Source organism: Halichoerus grypus, chromosome 1, assembly GCF_964656455.1.
Source record: "Halichoerus grypus chromosome 1, mHalGry1.hap1.1, whole genome shotgun sequence".
Taxonomy (NCBI): Eukaryota; Metazoa; Chordata; class Mammalia; order Carnivora; family Phocidae; genus Halichoerus; species Halichoerus grypus.
In genome coordinates this window covers 131,459,158-131,477,286 of record NC_135712.1, presented here as the reverse complement: position 1 = coordinate 131,477,286, position 18,129 = coordinate 131,459,158, and the positions used below count along the sequence as shown (strand labels likewise).

The following is an 18,129-nucleotide window of genomic DNA, read 5'->3' as shown; positions in this document are numbered from 1 at the left end:
GAGCTAATAGTAAATCTTGGCATCCAACAGATTTTTTGTTTGTTTGTTTACAATTTCAATGAAACTATTTTAAGGGAAGAGGAAATTCTATAAAAACCTTCTGAACTTTTTGGATCTGCCAGGTGGAAAAAAGTTTCAAAACACATTTTCAGGCCCCCTGGGGTGTTCAATTGAGAAAAATTAAGTCACAACAGATGTCCTATTTCATAAACAGCTTTCTATTGTTACTCAAACTGTCAGATCAGGGAGCTGGTAAAAAGTCATTCATCCAGAGAAGAGTAAAAATTGGGGAAATAGATAAATATTTTCTCTAGTTTACCGATGATGATGTTAGTACAATATTGGCTTCAATGGGCAGTTTTAATCACTCTTGTCCTCAAGATAAAATAAAAAACATATCAGACATTTGATTATCACTGCTTCTTGGAAAGAGTTCAGAAGTGCCCCCTCAGCCAATGGTTCTTGGTTCCTAGACAGCTCTGCATTGGGCAATTCAGAATAAGGACAAGGATCTATATATAGAAACAAAACTTGTCGCTAATGTGTGTGCCTATCAGAGGACTGGCAGGAGGGAACTGTCATTTTGTCTGGTCACTTGGGGTCTAAAACGATGAGGTTTCTTTGTAAAATAACAATACTAGATCATGCTTACATATTTAACTTTCAGACACTGTTCTAAATATATTTTAAGCATATTTAATCCTCACAATCACCCTATAAGTACTATAATTATCCTCATTTTACAGGATAAGCTTAGAAACTTAGAAACAAAAGTTCAACAACCTGCCCAAGGTCACACACCTAGGAAGTGGTGACACAGGCAGTCTGGCTCCAGAGCCCGGGTTCTTATCCAATATACTCTCCTGCTTTTTTATGTATAGTTAGTGGTATTTTATATATGAAGCACAACGATTGAAATACATACATACATATATATATATATATATATATAGATGTGTGCATGTGTATGAAACACACATTATTAAAATTTTGAGAAAGTGAAAAACAGAAGAAGAGAAAAAGGAAGAAGTGCTACTAACTTCATATAATTGTCATTAGCCTTTGGGAATATTTGATTTCAATCATATTTATATGCATATTTTTTAATTTGTTGTAGTTCTACGATTTTTTTTCTCTTCATATTATATCAGAAGTATTTCCTATGTTGCTAAGTGTTCATGATGCTCATTTTTAATACCTGCATAATATTACATAGACTGGGTATATTACTTACTTAACAAGTCTCCAGTTGTTAGCTATTTAGGTTGTTTCCAACAGCCCAGGGCAGGTTCAAGTGCAGGCTACGGAGCCAGAAAGCCTGGTTCAAATGTTTCTCTACTCACTAGCTACATAATCTTGAGCAAGCTACTTGACCTCTCAATGTTTCAGTTTTCTCATCTGTAAAATGAGGATATTAGTAGTAACTACTTCCACCTACTTGGGTTTTTGGGAGGATTAACTGCATTAATTGAAGTAAAGCACTTAAAACATTGTCTGCACAGTTATTAGTATCATGAGTAAGTCTGTAGTAAACATCTTTATACATAAAAAAAATTCACACCAGAAACTTATTTCCTTAATAGATATTCCCAGACATAAGATTACTGGATCAAAAGATATGAATCTTTTTTGTCCTAATATCTGATTTACATTGCCAAAGCGTTTCTAAGAAGTATTATATAGATTTATACGCCACCAGTTATGTAAGAAGAAACCACTTTCTGGTGTACTTTGCTGATTTTGCGTATTAACATTAAATCTTCTTTTGGTTTGCCTTCCAGTTCATCAATCTGTTCTTCAGCTGTTTCTAGTTTGCCCTTAAACCCATCCATTGAGTTTTGAATTTAGGTCAGTTTATTTCTCAGTTCCAGAATTTCCATTTTATTTTTATCATAGTTACCAATAATATACCCAAATTCCTTATCTTCTCATCTAATTTTGTTAATTTATTAATCACAGATATTTTAAAGTCTATTATCTAATCTATAGGTATGGCTAGTAATTTTATTGCCTGACCCTGTGTATGAAAAATTGTAGAGATAATTTGAGCCTCTGGGTGATCACATCTTTGTCAAGTGGGGTTTTACCTTAGCTTCTAACTACCTGTTAGAACTACCTCTTTTGGATTCCCTGCTCTCTGGGTTCTCTGCTTCTCAAATCCTCTCTCTGCCCTGAATCTCTGTGATGCTTTTAAACAAACATTTGCTAGATTTTATCCAGGTTTTCCACTTTCTCTCAGAGGATAAGTTGATCCAAATGAAAATAATCCATAACAGCTGGGAATGTAAATCCTTGACATTAATTTTAAAATAATTGATTAAACCTAAATACAGCTTATTTTTGTTTTAGTGTATATCCAATTGATTATTAGTAAGGCTGAATGTTTTTATTTGTTTGCAAATGTGTTATATTTCATCTTTTGTGAAATGTGATTTTAGTCTTATCTCATATATTGGCTAGATTCTCTTCTATTCTTATCTCTTGTATTAGTTCTTAGCTGTGGAGTTTGTATAAGCTTCTGTTAATAATATGATTATTGACCTTTTTGTTATGTTCAAATAATTGTACCTTGCCTGGTGTTTGTTTTTTTTTATTGCTGTCTTAATATAACCAAATCTATTTTATCTTTACTTTTGCAATTTGTTACCCTACTCTAAGCCTATAAAAACAAATCCCTTTAGACTTCCTACAGTTTAAGTTTTGCTATTTTATTTTTTTTGCTATTTTATTATAGGTGTATCATGAGTATATGAATTGATTTTTTCCAGTTAATCAGTCCATATATTGTAAAATATTTTCCCTTCCCATTGATTTGTGTTCTGATATTATCAAATATTCCTTTATTATATAAAATATGATTTATTTTAACCACATATTTTGCCTTATTAATTTATTTTGGTGCCAGTATCACATGGTTTTAATTATTATAACTTTATAATATATTTTAATATTTGATAAGACTAGTCTGTCCTCATTACTTTTCTTTCTCAGAATTGATTTTTACTATTCTTGCCTACTTTCTTTTCCAGATTTATGTCAAAATCAAGTTCCTCTCACCATTACTTTAAAATGTAAAAAACAAAAGAGACATTATTATTAGATTTCCCATTAAGTCTATACTTTGGAAAGAATTAACAATATTTATCTATCTATCTATCTATTTATTTATTTATTTTAGAGAGGAGTTGTAGGGGCAGAGGGAGAGAGAATCTCAAGCAGACTCCCCACTGAGTGCAAAGCCTGACTCAGGGCTCGATCTCACAACCCTGAGATCATGACCTGATCATGACCTGAGCTGAAACCAAGAGTGAGAAATTTAACTTCTAAGTGCCACCCAGGAGCCCCAAGAATTTTAAAATGTTATTTTTTTACACCAGAAACCAATCTTTTGATTAATTTAATATTTTTATAGCTCTCAAAAAGTTTCATTTAGATAGGTAACATATTTCTGTTTAAACTCAGAGTTTTATACATTTTGTTGCTCTTACAAAATAAGTATCTCTTAGAGGTTTATGTTTAAGCTAATCATTGCTAATATGTAGAAATACTACTGATTTATGTTAATAGTCATATGTCTGCCAATATTTTACTAATTTATTAAGTCTATTCACATTTTTGTTCACTTCTTTGGGTTTTCAAGCTACAAAAATATTTTTCCACTCATAATGATAATGTATATTTTTTCACTCTTTATAGGTCTTCTTTCTTTATTATTTTTTTAAAAAAGATTTTATTTATTTATTTGAGAGAGAGAGAGCACGAGCAGGGCAGGGAGGGCAGAGGGAGAGGGAAAGGCAGACTCCTCGCTGGGCAAGGAGCCCAACTCAGGGCTCAATCCGGGGACACCAGGACCATGACCTGAGCTGAAGGCAGATGTTTTACTAACTGAGCCACACAGGTGCCCCAAGGTCTTCTTTCTTTAGTATGTTTTATTATATTGATAAGGGCTTTAAAAATAATGTTTAATAACATTATTATGACAGAACCATTATACCAACTTCTACACCATGCCTGTTTTTAAACATGTATATTTCTAGTATTTTATGTTAATTTTAATATTGACTATTAGTTAAAAATATTTATTATCATACTAAAAAATAGTTTATTTTTTCTTCTTATCATTTTATCAGGAACAAGTATTAAATTTTATCTAACGCTTTACAAAACAACCTATGAAAATAATCATTTACTTCTTATTTAATTTACCAATATGAAATATTTCATTAGTTTAGTTTCTAATTTTGTAAACTTTTGCACTGCTTGGGTATACATTATTTTCATTATTTTGCTATGATGAGCTTTACTGTGTTTTTAAAAAGCATGTTGAGTTATTTTAGGTTTAAGCTTATTTAATGCATTATTTTTCAGTGCCATTATTCCTTTACTAATATTACATTAACAATAATTATAAAATAGTCCTTTTTGTCTTATTTACTGTTTTTTGAAAAAAATCTGCTTGTGACCATGTTAGGCTACAAAATCTTTGCCCTTTTAAAAAGTATTTCCATGTCATTTTTCTTTAAGTATGAATCTTTTAAGCACCACCAAATCATAAGACTTTCATTTTAATTTAATGTGAAGATCTTTCCATTTGAATAGAGAAATTTAAGACATTTATACTTGTCATAATTTTTTTAGCTTGATTGTACTTATTTTATACTTTCTTCTTTTCAATAATTCCTTATTGTTTCCTTTCCATTTTGTCTTCTGAACTGTTTTATCTCCTACAATTACTTATAAAATAGATATTGTTCTTCCCATTCAACTAGTATCTATATTAAATTGTTCACGACTACCCTTAAATGCATTCTTATCTAATGATTTAAAAATAAAGCAACAAGGGTGCCTGGGTAGCTCAGCTGGTTAAGCGGCTGACTCTTGATTTTGGCTCAGGTCAAGATCTCATGGGTCATGAGACTGAGCCCTGCGTTAGGCTCCCCGGTCAGTGGGGAGTCTTTTTGAGATTCTTCCCTTCTACCCTCCCCCACTCCCCCTCCCCCCCCACGATGTCTCTCTCTCTCAAATAAATAAATAAATCTTTAAATAAATAAATAAATATAAAGCAACTACTTCTAATGCTTTTGTTTTCTCCATCTCCTTTTTCCACATCGTGGTTATTAATTACAGACTCTTTTTTTAAAATTTAAAAAAACCCTCCTTTTAGGATTATTTTATTGGAAACTTTGCTCCCTTAGTAAAGAAAAACATCTAGTCATTAACATCAATTCTTAATTCACTTCCATTTTCCCTATATTTTATTCATTTATTACTTCGTCTTGACCCTCAGTGCTTAGTTAGCACTAAGCTTTTTTCCTAGTACTTCCTATTCTTGATTTTTTTATATATCTGACCACTTAGTGATCTAGATGATATCTCTGCAATTTTTACAGAAAGTACTCTTAGTTGTTATACTTCTGACACCGTCCCGACTTAAAAATGTTCTTCTGTTGCTTTTATGTATGAGCCAATAACCAGGTAGGCATAAAACTTAAAGAATCAAATTTGTTTTGCTTAAAATTATGTAAAAATTTACATTAGGTCTTAAAAATGTCCTTGTTCTGTAAAAGACATATGAAGACAATCTACAAAAATATATTATCTGTTTTCTCAGACACTTGTAGGAATTTTGTTCTAGAAATTTAAAAATTTACCAGCCTATGACTGGGCAATTATCTCTACCCCTTAATTTTGCTCAAAAGAACCTTACAATGTTAGTGCAGTTTTTATACACAGAAAGTTTTCTTCTGTTGTTATAAACTTTGATTTTTACTTCTGATCCACTTGCTCTATTTTCAGGGGAACATCCATTATTTTATTCATAAATGTAAGAAATGTTTATCTAATACTAATAACATACTATGTGTTAAGCCCTCTGTTGGGGGTAGGGTTATAATAAGATGCTTATTGCTCTCAAGGAGTTTACATTCTAAGTTAGACCTCCATAATTTGTCTATCCAATTTCCTCTTACCCTTTTAACTTTTATTCATTTTCTTTGGATGTTTAGATTAGTTATGAAGTTTTTCTTCTGTATCCCTAATTTCTATTTCTGCAAAACAGAAATTTCACCTACTGAATTTTTCATTTAGTCACAATCTATTCTTATTTTTACCTATTCTTATTTAATTAAAAACAATATAGTCCCTCCTGCTATATTGTTATAATTGCATTCCTAAAAAGCCTCATATTATCAGAAGGTTATTATAAAAACAATTATTTCAAGGAGAAAAGGGGCTGGGGCTAAGTAGTTTCAAATGCACAATAATAAGATAATTTTACTACTGTAATTTCAATAAAAAATGTGTTTTTATATTTCTAAATGTTTTTAACTCAAATTGTAACTAATCAATTGGTCTATCAAAACAAGTAAATATGATTCTCAACATTACCAATCAAGTAATGTAAGACTTACAACGTAAAGTAAAACCAGATCTTAGACAATAGGTTACTAGGACCATAAAATAAATATATTACAGTTTGCAACTCTCCAACTAAAGAAAAAACTATAACACCAACTGATCAACCAGCTATTCAAACAAATCTATTCCAAATATTTTTATGGAATAACTGCATGTCTACATATATAACTATAGTTCTAAATATGCCATCATGTTAAAACTAATAATAGCAAGTATAATGCAAATGATGTATCTTAATGTATCCACGATGTTATCTCCAATTCCATCTATAAAACCACAGGAAGTGGGAGAAATGATTGAACTTGCATATGGGAACAACCAGTTTCTGGTATCCTTCATGTGTTGGGATATGTTCATTGCTCCATTTCCAAAAACTGCAAGGAGACCCAAGAAAGTGGGAGCCCAAGAGAAGAAGACCCCAGGTCTTCAATGTACTTCCACAAAATTCCTGGTTTCCTGTAAGCTTGCAGAGTCAGTTTCTAGCATTTACAATATATTTCAAGTCATTGGTGCACAAGGCCCAAGAAGCCATCAAAGGGAAGTCTTATATTTGACTATTAAACTGCAGAAATGCAATTCTGGCCAGGAACAACTTTCACTCTGCTAGCATAGGAAACTGCCAGGGTATGTCCACTCTGCTAGCACAGGAAACTCCCAAAGTGTGTCAAGGCCAGCAATATAGAAGGCCACAGGAGCATGTTAGAGAGCAAACTGGAATTGATGAAGTAGCCTCTTCATTCCTTCCACTCTCTAGAATATGCTTATTTCCTATATTTTTATTGTTGATTCATAAAATTCTTTTTTAGGTGGTTCTAAATCCCTAAAAAAAGTAATTCACCAGAAGAATGTTCATATAGTGCAACTCATTTGTGTCTTCCCAGAAGTTCCCCAAGTTGGAATCTTAAAATATGCATATTGGGATGAAAAAACAGCTTAAAAACAGTTTTGTTAAATGTCTGTTTTTTTTAATTCAATGAATGATTTTAAAAATTAGCTTCATTGTTTTTTAATTTACCATCTGTTAACTCAATAAATATGAGTTCTTAAAGTTAACCTAATTGTCTTGGAATTTGCTGTTTTTGAAGCTGATTAAAGTTATTTAAATTAATTTTATTGTATATCCAGACTAGAACCAAGCATGTCTGCATTTGAATAGATCTTGGCTAATAATTTACAATGAACGTGCCCACTTTTAAAATGGACTAATTTTGTTTATGGCCCTTAATATATATCAGTCAACTGGTAGAGAAGCAGAGATGCTGTTATTAGATACTCAAAGGGATAGTGTATCAATACACCAAAACTAGTAGCCATTAAAAAGTGACCAAGTACAAACTTCTATCAACTCTGCCTTTTGTCTAATAAAGAGGAAATGAGGAGAGACTATCAACTGGAATGCTATTTCTTTTCATCCTACATTCCCATGGATAAAAGGAGTTGCTATGTTTTTTAAATATCATCCTGCCTCTGGTCATAGTTTCTTAGACTAAGGGTGGTCACTGGATCCAAGTGAGCCAATCAGACTCATCCCTAAGAATTGTGAAGACAGAAAGATGGGCCTTTCTCTGGGTGGCTTGACTGAAACATCCATGGTTCAAGAACAACTGGCAATCATGATCTGCTATGTAACTGAGGAGAAGAAGTAACTGTATTGCCATGAGAAAGACAGAGAAGAAATATGGAGAGAGAGGACTGACTGGGTTCCCTGTAGCACTTCAATACATCTATTCCTGAAACTCCACTGCACCCTTGACTTTGGATTCCACTAAAAGCTCCAGTTGTGCTTTTCCCTTTTCGCTTAAGCTCACAGAGTCAGCTTCTATCACTTACCACCTACAAGTCAAAAGAACTTGAACTAATGCACTGGAGAGAAAATCCCACTGGAAGTAATGATTATTTAATCATGGGTTTTTTAGGCTTTACTCATCCCCCTGCTTTCCTTCAGATGAGAAGTTCTTAATTTTAACATGTAATTTAGCTAGTCTTTCTTTTATGGTTATTGCTTTTATGGCTTATCTAAGAAATTTTGTCTATCTCCAAGTGATGTTTTCCTCTAAAACTTTATGGTTTTAATTGTACATTTAGATCTATAATCCACTGGCAGTGAATTTTTGTGTATGGTTTGAGGTAGGAATCAAGGTTTTTTGTTTGTTTGTTTTCTGTATGGACATCTAGTTATCCTAGCACCATTTGTTGAAACACTTTATTTTGTGTATTGGGTTGCTTTGGTGGAGGGGAAAGTTGCGGGGGGGGGGGGGGCGTCATCCGAAGCCATCTGAAACTAATGACTCAATACTAAAATGCTGAGGCAGACTTATTAACTTTATTAATGAGTTTAAGAAAATAATAGTAACTTCTTCACTTAAAAGAATGAGTTAATAATTCATTCATCGGAATTCACTTCTTCCATAAACTTGCATGCAATATACCTAAAATACATCTCAAGACTAATAGTCAAATCCGTTTTCTGTTCCATGCTGTTGCCAGCTTACCCCTTTCCATTGTCTATATAATGTGCATCCATTTATGTTCCAAATATTAAAAGAAGCCAGGCATACTGAGGTCCAGGTTAGGACTATATCTATTAGATAGAACAAACTACATATGTCCAAGAATACTAAACAAAACAAAACTGATAACCAAGTCAAAGCAGGATTCAACTGCTGGTCCTACCTGTTTGTCCCTCTTCTGTGTATCATACCTGGAACTTTTACTGCCCTTTCAATTGTATAAATCAGCCTCCCAGTTGTCTCAGGAAGATCCAAAAGAAATAATGTTATTATATATTTGTGATCTTGAAATCCATTGATTCCCAATGCGCAAGTCACAGATGACCTGCATACAAATCATCTTCATGGCACACATAGAAAATGTTTAATATTGGCCCAAAACTCTGGGGTAAATGTATGAGGCAACTGGCTCAGGAACTCTGAGCATCCTAAGCCCTTCCCAGGCTCTCGTGGGTCACCTTTAAGGCTGAAACCTTCAATACCGTGGCACACTTGTTATCCTTTTGTACCATAGCACCTGGCTTATTCTAATCTAAGTACTTCTAAAAAATGTACAGTAGTGGATGGAAAATTTATAGGTTTGGCTAATAAGCATTCCCTATTTCTGGAATAATTATCCCCAATTTATCTTGGAGAACAATACCTACCCCATTCCCAGCCTACACAATTGGGTAGGGTGGCTGCACACTTAAACCCAAGGTGGGCATTTGCCCCAAGGCTGGTGAATTAAAGAACCATAGCCCTTGACCAGGGTTATAAATGCCTGCATGAGTACATGATACAACTTGAGACAGTCACAGTCAGGTGAAGTTCTTTTGCTGGAAACTTTAGAAAGAGGAGTGCTCTTTTGTTGGAGTTTCTATATCAGAAGAATAGAAGCTTGGAGGGACTAGTTTACTATAGTAAAGGGAAAACTAGACTAAGACTGAAGTTAAAGCAGAAGTTGACACAGAAGAAAGCAGAAACAAGAGATGGTGACATTATCTGAGCAGATAGATCTAATTATGCCTAAAGCACTCCTTACACTGTATTTCCAACTTGTGTGTGTGTGTGTGTGTGTGTGTTCAAGGATAAAAAGTGAAACAAAACTTTCATTTATGATTTGGATTTCTGCCCCTTTCAACTCAAGTTTCCCAAATCCATATGGATCACTGGATCCCGACTTTATTTCTAACAAATCTGAATTTATGGACATGGAGCCAAGGAATCAGCATTTTAAATAAGCATTTTATTTAATTCCTATACACAGTAAAGTTTGAGATCTACCAGTATGTGTGAATTAGGGGTGAAAAGAACAAACATTCCCCACCCTGATGTTTGCTGACATCAACAAGATAGTTGGTTAGTTATAGAATCAGAACTAGAGGCCAGTTCTCCTCTTTTCTTCCTGGTGACTTATTTCCCCAAGGTCATGCTCTATTACTTTTTTTCCTACCTCCAACACATTTTTCATCTAAAATGTAAACATTTACTAATGGCAAAGATTCTACGTTTGGGCAGCATTCATAGCATATAAAAATAGGAGGTGCTTCAACAATTTTGAGATAAATGTTACTAGCGAATATGTTCTGGACTTGGCAAACATTTCCACAAAAGTTATAGAAGAGAGAAAGCATTCCACTGTGTGTGTAGCTGTTTTAATAGAAAAATAATTTCTTCCAAAATCTTTCAGTAAAAAATAAATATTCCAGAAATAGAGGCCATAATTATTCTCTGGCTTTGAGTCCCCTTGGCACACCAGCAAGTCACCCAGGAGGTACTTGCTTCTTTTTACCCCACTTACATTCCAGTCAATTCACTTTCTCTTCTTGTTTACATCCCAGGATTTCCTCTCTATTAGAATAACAATGACAACATTAACAAAAGAAAACACAGTTTAGTCTTTATTGACTACTAACTGTGTTGAAGTGCTGGCATTTGCTAACTTCAGGAGTTGAGTACCTTGATCCCCACCAAATGGATGAGGAAGTTGAGGCAGGAAACTAAGAGACTTGCCCAAGGTCATGCTAGTGACTAGTCGAACCTGGATTAGAATCCAGGTGGTTTGACACCTAAGGCTGCTTTGCCTATACATATAAATATAAGTTTTGCCTCTGTTTTTTTCTCTGAAGATCACTTAAAATATTATAATCTGCTCGTGCTGCTTCTTTGTATTCAAAACTCATGGAACACATAAAATGGGTGGGTTTTATTGTCCATAAATTATACCTCAAGAAAGTTGAATTAAAAAATTACAATTTGTAGAGCCAAATTGCTAAGAATTTAAAGACTTGATTGTCCAATGAATTGAGTGGCTTTAAGAATATGGATGTGCCCCTGTATATATAATATATACTATACAGAGTTTGGCCTTCACTAAAAATATGCATAAGCTACACAAAAGGGTATAGTGTACTTTTACAAAGCCTGGGAAAACAGACTTTTAGGGCTTGCTACAAGAATCATGTGTTTAGCTGGCATTCCTTTACAAGGTAGGATCAGTAAGCTTAGCTCTAGATAATATTCTGATGCTAGGCTGATCTTTATATCCTATGCTACAGGATTTATGCATTTTTAAAAACCAATAATATTTATCACAGAGAGAGAAAAAAATTACATATGATCAATATAAGACCATCGTGCTCCTGAAAACCTTGTCTAACAAAGGAAGCATATGGCATAAGGAGTCCTCAAAAAATGTGCCCTCCTTCTAAAACTTTAGCTTTTTTTCTCTGTCATTCATTAGCTCTTCAAATATTTATCAGGTGCCCCCTATATACATGGAAAGTTGTATACTATAAAGGGCTTTGCATCATCCCTCAAATGATATTATGATGTTATGGAGTGTCAATTACAGCCTCCCATCCCAGGCTCCAGAATTTTCTTGTCCACTTTGCCACCAGAGAAACCTTTTTTTTTTTTTTTAAGATTTTTATTTTTAAGCAATCTCTACACCCAACATGGGCCTCGAACCCACAACCCCGAGATCAAAAGTCATGTGCTGCACCAACTGAGCCAGCCGGGTGCCCTCAGAGTGATCTTTCTAAAGATTTCGGTTGGTGTTACTTCCATCCTTACAATCTTTAATGACTCCCTATCTCATACAGTAGGAGACATTTGACTAGTGGTCTTTACGCTGATTTTGATCTGTAGACATGTTTTCTCTCCACGTGAGTACTTTAAGATGTGGGTAAATTCTCAACATTTAATATTTCAATTTTTCATATAAAATCAAATTAGCAACTTCTCTCTTTAAGAACTGGAAGACCAGGGGCAGCTGGGTGGCTCAGTCAGTTAAGCCCCGCCTCTTGATTTTGGCTCAGGTCATGATCTCAGGGTCCTGGGATGGAGACCTGCGGGGGTGGGGGGGCTCCCCACTCAGTGGGAGTCTGCTTGAGGATTCTCTCTCCCTCTCCCTCTGTCCCTCTGCCCTTCCCCCACTCTCTAAAATACATAAATCTTAAAAAACAAAAACAAAAAGTAACCTCAATTGGAAGACCTGACATTTGGCATCATTGGACAGGGAATATATTCTCCAGATTGCCACAGTATCCACCACTGCTTATGGTCTCAATTTGGTCTGCTTTGTTCACTTGTTTCCATGCTTGGCCCAGAATAGACAAAAGAGTCTGCAATTCAATGGATGGGATATAGCTTGTCCACAAGGTTCTTCTCAAATTGTAGTTGCTTGATTTCATCCTTCCCAAAGATCTCATGTTCCAGCCACACTGAGTTCCTGGTAGTTCCCTAAACAGCAAGCTTGGTCATCCCAGTGCCTTTACTCACATTGATCTCTCTGCTTGAAATATCTTTTTTTTTTTTTTTTTAAGCTTTTATTTATTTATTTGACAGAGAGAGACAGCGAGAGAGGGAACACAAGCAGGGGGAGTGAGAGAGGGAGAAGCAGGCTTCCCGCTGAGCAGGGAGCCTGACGCGGGGCTTAATCCCAGGACCCCGGGTTCATGACCTGAGCCGAAGGCAGACGCTTAACGACTGAGCCACTCAGGCGCCCCTCGAAATATCTTCTATCTTCCTTTTCTGCCTAGAAGAGTCTCACTTATCCTCAGTACTTAGTTCAATTCCTCTGTGAACTTTCCTAAATCCTGCCAGAGTTATTTGCTTCTTCCCAAGTGTTCCCATAGCACGTTGTGCCTCTATTAGCATTGCAATGGCTTTTCTTTCTGTGTGCCCAGTTGGAAAATATGTTTCTTGAAAAGAAGAACTCTTAATCATCTCCATATATGCAGTCCTTAATAGAGTATCTGGTATCAATAAGTGAGTATTTATTGAATGAACAAAAAGATGGGTAAGTGAATGAATGAATACTTCCAAGAGAGTTTTTTAATTGTGTTGTAAAATTCTGATGTTTAAAATAAGGGAAGTAACTATTCAAGACAAAATTTCAAAATTTGATAATGATCATGACATCTTCAGATAACACTTTTTTCCCCCCAGATAACAAGTCTCAAAAGTTCCTGTTCATGTTACCCTTTCTCGGAAAATAAGTCTTGAAAAAATAAAATACATATAATATTAGGAAATACATAAAAAGTGGCTTAAAATTGATAGGCCACCGCAATTTGGGGAGAAGGGGTGCGATTGTGGCACTGCATTCAAAGAGAGAATAGATGGTGAAAAAAGTCACAGTATGCATGTCTCCCTATAATTTGGTGGCCTCTCCAGCAGTGTTTACCCTGAAGAATGAAACATTTAGGCCACAAAGGAGCAGGGTGGGATCATTTAGCTAGAGGGTATCAGTGCACAAGGGTTACTAAGAGTATGTTAGTCCTTGAAAGCTGTGCACCGTAGCTCTCTACTTTGGGGCACAAGGTAGGCTGCATTATCTGGCTTCATTGTGATGATTCTACGGAGCCGTGCAACTAGTACTGGCCAATTAGTTGCGAGCGCAAATGATGTGTGTCACTTCTGGTCATAGAATTTAAATGCCAACCTGACACCCTCTGAATGATCTTTATTTTTCCCATAACAACATGAAACGTTCAAGATGGCAACTGTTCTATCAGCCTGGGACCCTGAATGAGGAGACATGGAACAGAGCAGCTGACTTGCAATGGACTCAGCACGACCAAGAAAACAACTTTTGTCATTGTAGATCACTAAACATTGGAATTGTTCGTTATTCTGGCATAAGATAGCCTCTCCTGACTAATACAACAGATTTGCTCTGTTTGGCAGAACTAAGACTAATGGTTGGAAGTTTTAGGGTTTATAGGATTTAGGAGTTTTAGGGTTGAAAGTTTTAGGAAAGTCTGCGTCAATTTTGTTCAATTAAAAAAAATGTAATAAAGTATACAAAGATGGAATGAACTACTTAGGATATTCCTCATTTATACACACAATATACATTGAACTTTACCCTGTGGTAACTATTCTGTAGATAAAATCTCTGCCTTTATGTAGGTAAGTGGTAAGTTCCCCTTCACTCAAGGTGTTTGCCTTGATAGCCCCTAAAGGTTTGACTTGACAAATTAACTTCAAAAATACATTCCAACCAGGAACTTCAGGATGTCTATTTCCTCTGATCTAAAAAAGAAAAAATCTATTTTCTCAAATATTCTTTTGATTTCATCCATTTACAGATCCATTGAGTTGTCTTTTCACATTTTGATGTCATCTTGCCACCAAACAAATTCCTTGAAGGCCAGTACTGTTTTATCCTTCCTTTGCATCTTTCTCACACTATTTAGTAGGCAGTATTTGTTGTCTATTGTCCTAAGAAAATAATCAGCTTTTGACACTAGTTATTATTATTGACCATTTGATATGTTTCATATTTACTTGTCTTTCAACCATTTAAATTAGATTTGGACTTGTTAAAAAAAAATCTAGGAGCAGAAATATATTACCCTAATAACTTCCAAACAAAATACCTTTTTCTTTTGGGAAAAAAAAAGGCTTATCCTAGTACTATTGAATTTGTGGCCAATTACAATATTTCATTAACATCTTAATTCAGTAAGTATTTAATGTATTCCTACTATGTGCCAGGGGGCAAGGTTTACAAAAGAGTTTATCAAGTTATGTTACTTAATGCACTGTACGCATCATTACATAATTCTGTATTATAATAGAGCCTGTGAGCTCTCTGTTCAAGACTATTCAGGGGGAAAAAAGCAAATTCAAAAGGTCAGGGCAAAATGTTCCTTTGGTTTAATTCAGGGGAGCATATCACACTTTAGATTCGGGGGACTTAGCTGATAACTTTGGGAAATAAATGAGTATGTAAGAGTGTGTAAAGGAAAAAAAAAATCAATCTTTTTTTTTTTTTTTTTTTGTATTTCAATTTCTGTTAAGCTTCACTTCAGCCTTTCAGAATTGGAGAATCAGCTGCCTGGTATAAGAAATTGCTAATAAGGAGTAATTAAAGACTGAGAATTTATTCTTTCCATTCCAAAAATGATGTCATTCCCAGATGGAGATATTGGTACTAGTTAGGCAATTCAGCATTTTGGTAAATTAAGGCAGGAGATTTGGTGTCTCTCGGGTCCTATGTATGCAGAAAGTGGTCCGGGAGGGAAAACTTGTGTTTTGTTTTTGCCCATGGCATTTATACCTTTTTCCTTTGCTTTACAGAACCAGGAGTTGAGGTGGGCACTTGCATCTTAGAAACAAGGTTAATTCTCTAAAATAACACTAATTCATAAACTTTTTATATTCTTATGTCTTTGGAATTGTTGCCTTCGCATAAAATGACAATCAACTGAAAAGGATGGACATTCCAATGAATCCAATATCACTGATAGGAAAGAACTGGCATATCAGAAAGCAGCATGAATACATGCGCTATCCTCCTTTATTTAGAAAAACCACACAAAAATACAGCACAGTTGATGTGCTGTTACCAGGACTTGAAAGTAGAATCAACCACTGTGTAAAAGATAAAATAAGACTGCACGAATATGAGGATTTTCCCGGCGTGCTTTATTCATAGACATCTGACAGAAGAGGACCTAACAGAGCTTTTAGGAAAAACTGAATTCTCAGCCCACAGTCACTTTCCAGGAACTTCACTGCAAACAGTGCTCGGCGCTGGCGGGATGGAGATCTTAGCAATCTCCCTCCTGCTTCCATAGTTTCCTTCTCTCTAAATACAATTATGTATGGGGACTTAATGAGAGAGCAAGCCTTGTGTGAAAGGAACTCAAGAAAGTGCAGCTTCTATAAATACACCGAGGCGGCTCTACAGTCCTTATTGTTACAAACTGACGTTTTGCAGTTCAAGCTATGAACCTAACAACTACACACACACACACACACACACACACACACGAAGAAAAAAGTAGACTGTTTTTCCTTTCTGCAATCCCCTTAACTTTGAGTAAACAGTAGTAATTTTCTGTTGTCATATTCAATGCAAATTTCCCCAAGACGACACGACACAAAACAAAAGACCTGTTAGCTTCCTAGCAGCGGGGTGGGGGTGGGGGTGGAGGATGGCAGGAGGAGAGGGGCAAAGTTGATGGAGTTCTCATTTCTCCTTAGCCTGGGGTCCTGAACCTCCAAGTCACTCTGCTGTTGCAGAGGTTTTTGGAGTTTCATTCACCTTCTGGGAAGGTTCCCTTGCCCCTCTCCTCCACCACCCCCTGTCATTAAATTCTCATCACTTGCCCCCTTTGCTTCCAGCTTTTTGGAGAAATTGGACCTCAGTTCAGGGTCTTCTCCCAGTGGATTTTAAAGAAGTACAGCTGCCGACGGGAGGATACATATTAAACAAATGGGCAGGGGCGCGGGGTGGGGGTCTGCAAGAGGGTCCCCCTCCTTCTCCTTCCACCACGTGCTCCTCAGTTGGGGTGCAGCACTCGTGGATGGGTGCTGAGAGGGGCGAGGGTAGGATGGAGGGAGATGGACAGAGCTGGCTGTAAGGGAAGGAGGCCCCCTAGGAGAGATCGTCTCGACCGAACACTGACTAGAGAAAAAAACTGGCCCACATGCCCCTAGTGGGGAGCGATACACCCCACGCGGGCTGGGTTTCGGGGGGGTGCGTAGGGCCCTCTCACCTGACTTCCTCCTCCGCTGGCACACACACTACAATCGCCGGCTTCTCAACCCCCCTCAAAAAAAAAACCCAGCCAAACAACGAACAACAAGAGGAAGCCGCAGGCGGCAAGAGGAGGGGTGCGCGTGGTGGGGGCCCGGGAGAGGTGAGGGGGCAGGGTTGGCGGGCGTCGAGAACCGCGCCGCGCACCCCGTGGCGTACTCCCAGGCGCCCACACTTACCCCTAGCGGCTGAGGGTCCGGTCTTCGGCGCCAATCCCAGCGCGCGCCTCTCGCCCGCCCTCGTCCCTCCGGCCCGCCGCCCCCCACACCCCGGCCGGCGCGCTGGGAGGGAGCCTGGGAGCGGCGCGCGGCGGCGGCGGCGGCGGCGGCGGCGGCGGCGGCGGCAGCGGCTCGGGCTCGGCTCGGCTCGGGCTCCAGCGCGTTTAGTATAGCCGGCGGCCGCCGAGGCTCCACCGCCAGGGGGAGAAGCCGGGGCGGGCGCTGGGGAGGCGGGCCGGGCCCTCGCCGCCCCGCCGGCCAGCCCGCGTCGCACAAGCTCGGGAGCGGCGGCGACGCGGGGTCCGCCGAGCCCCCGGGCGCAGCGTGCCGGGCCGAAGGAGCCGCGGCTGGATGCGCGCCCCGGGGAGCTGCGGGCTCCCGCGGGGGGCGCCCCGGCCGCTCCGGTGCGCCTCCAGACTGCGGGCGCGGCGACCGCCGAGCCGAGAGCAGCTCCCGCCGGCCCCTTCCCCCTCCCGCCCCCGCCACCGCCCCCTCCCCCTCCCCCCCCGTTAACATCCCCTCCCTCCCCCCCCTTCCTTCGCTCGGCCCCGCGCGCTCGCTAGCTCGCTCCTCGCCTCGCTCTCCCCTTTAAACGCCCACTTCGGATGGGGAAAGAAGACAACTTGAAGTCAAGTTGCAATTAACTTCCGCGGCAGCCGCAGCTCCGGCGGCGGCGGCACAAGAGGCAGAAGCCGCCGCCTCGGAAGTCCGACGCCGGCGCGCCAGCCCGGGGAGCTGTTCCTGGTCGCGGGCCCGCACTCGACAGCCACCGCCGCCCCCAACGCCCATGCCTGAGTGAGTTCTGCTCCTTTGCCTCTCTTTTCCCCCCCATTCTTGCTCTTTCATCTCTCTCTCTCTCTTTTTTCGGAATCGATCCAAACTTCTCTGTAGCACCCACCCACGGCGCCCCTTGTTGGGGCGGCGCGGCTCCCCTCTCGTGGCGGTC

General features: G+C 38.3%; 1 protein-coding gene and 1 long non-coding RNA gene across 15 annotated transcripts in view; one reads left to right on the top strand and one right to left on the bottom strand.

The window, feature by feature from the left end:
- The window catches only part of LOC118534488 (uncharacterized), a 124,656-nt gene extending 107,037 nt beyond the window's left edge, over positions 1-17,619 (bottom strand). For 2 of the 14 annotated variants that reach the window (XR_013447787.1, XR_013447798.1), the window contains exon 1: positions 17,145-17,616. This is a non-coding gene — a long non-coding RNA (uncharacterized LOC118534488). Of the gene's footprint in view, positions 1-17,144 lie in introns of all 14 variants that reach the window. The other 12 variants (XR_004916697.2, XR_013447785.1, XR_013447792.1 and 9 more) reach the window with 9 other exon arrangements.
- A 142-nt stretch (positions 17,620-17,761) lies between these two features.
- Positions 17,762-18,129, top strand: part of SATB1 (SATB homeobox 1) — a 98,583-nt gene continuing 98,215 nt past the window's right edge. The window contains exon 1 of the mRNA XM_036090454.2: positions 17,762-17,978. The gene's annotated coding sequence lies outside the window, so the exon portion shown is untranslated. The remainder of the gene's footprint in view (positions 17,979-18,129) is intronic.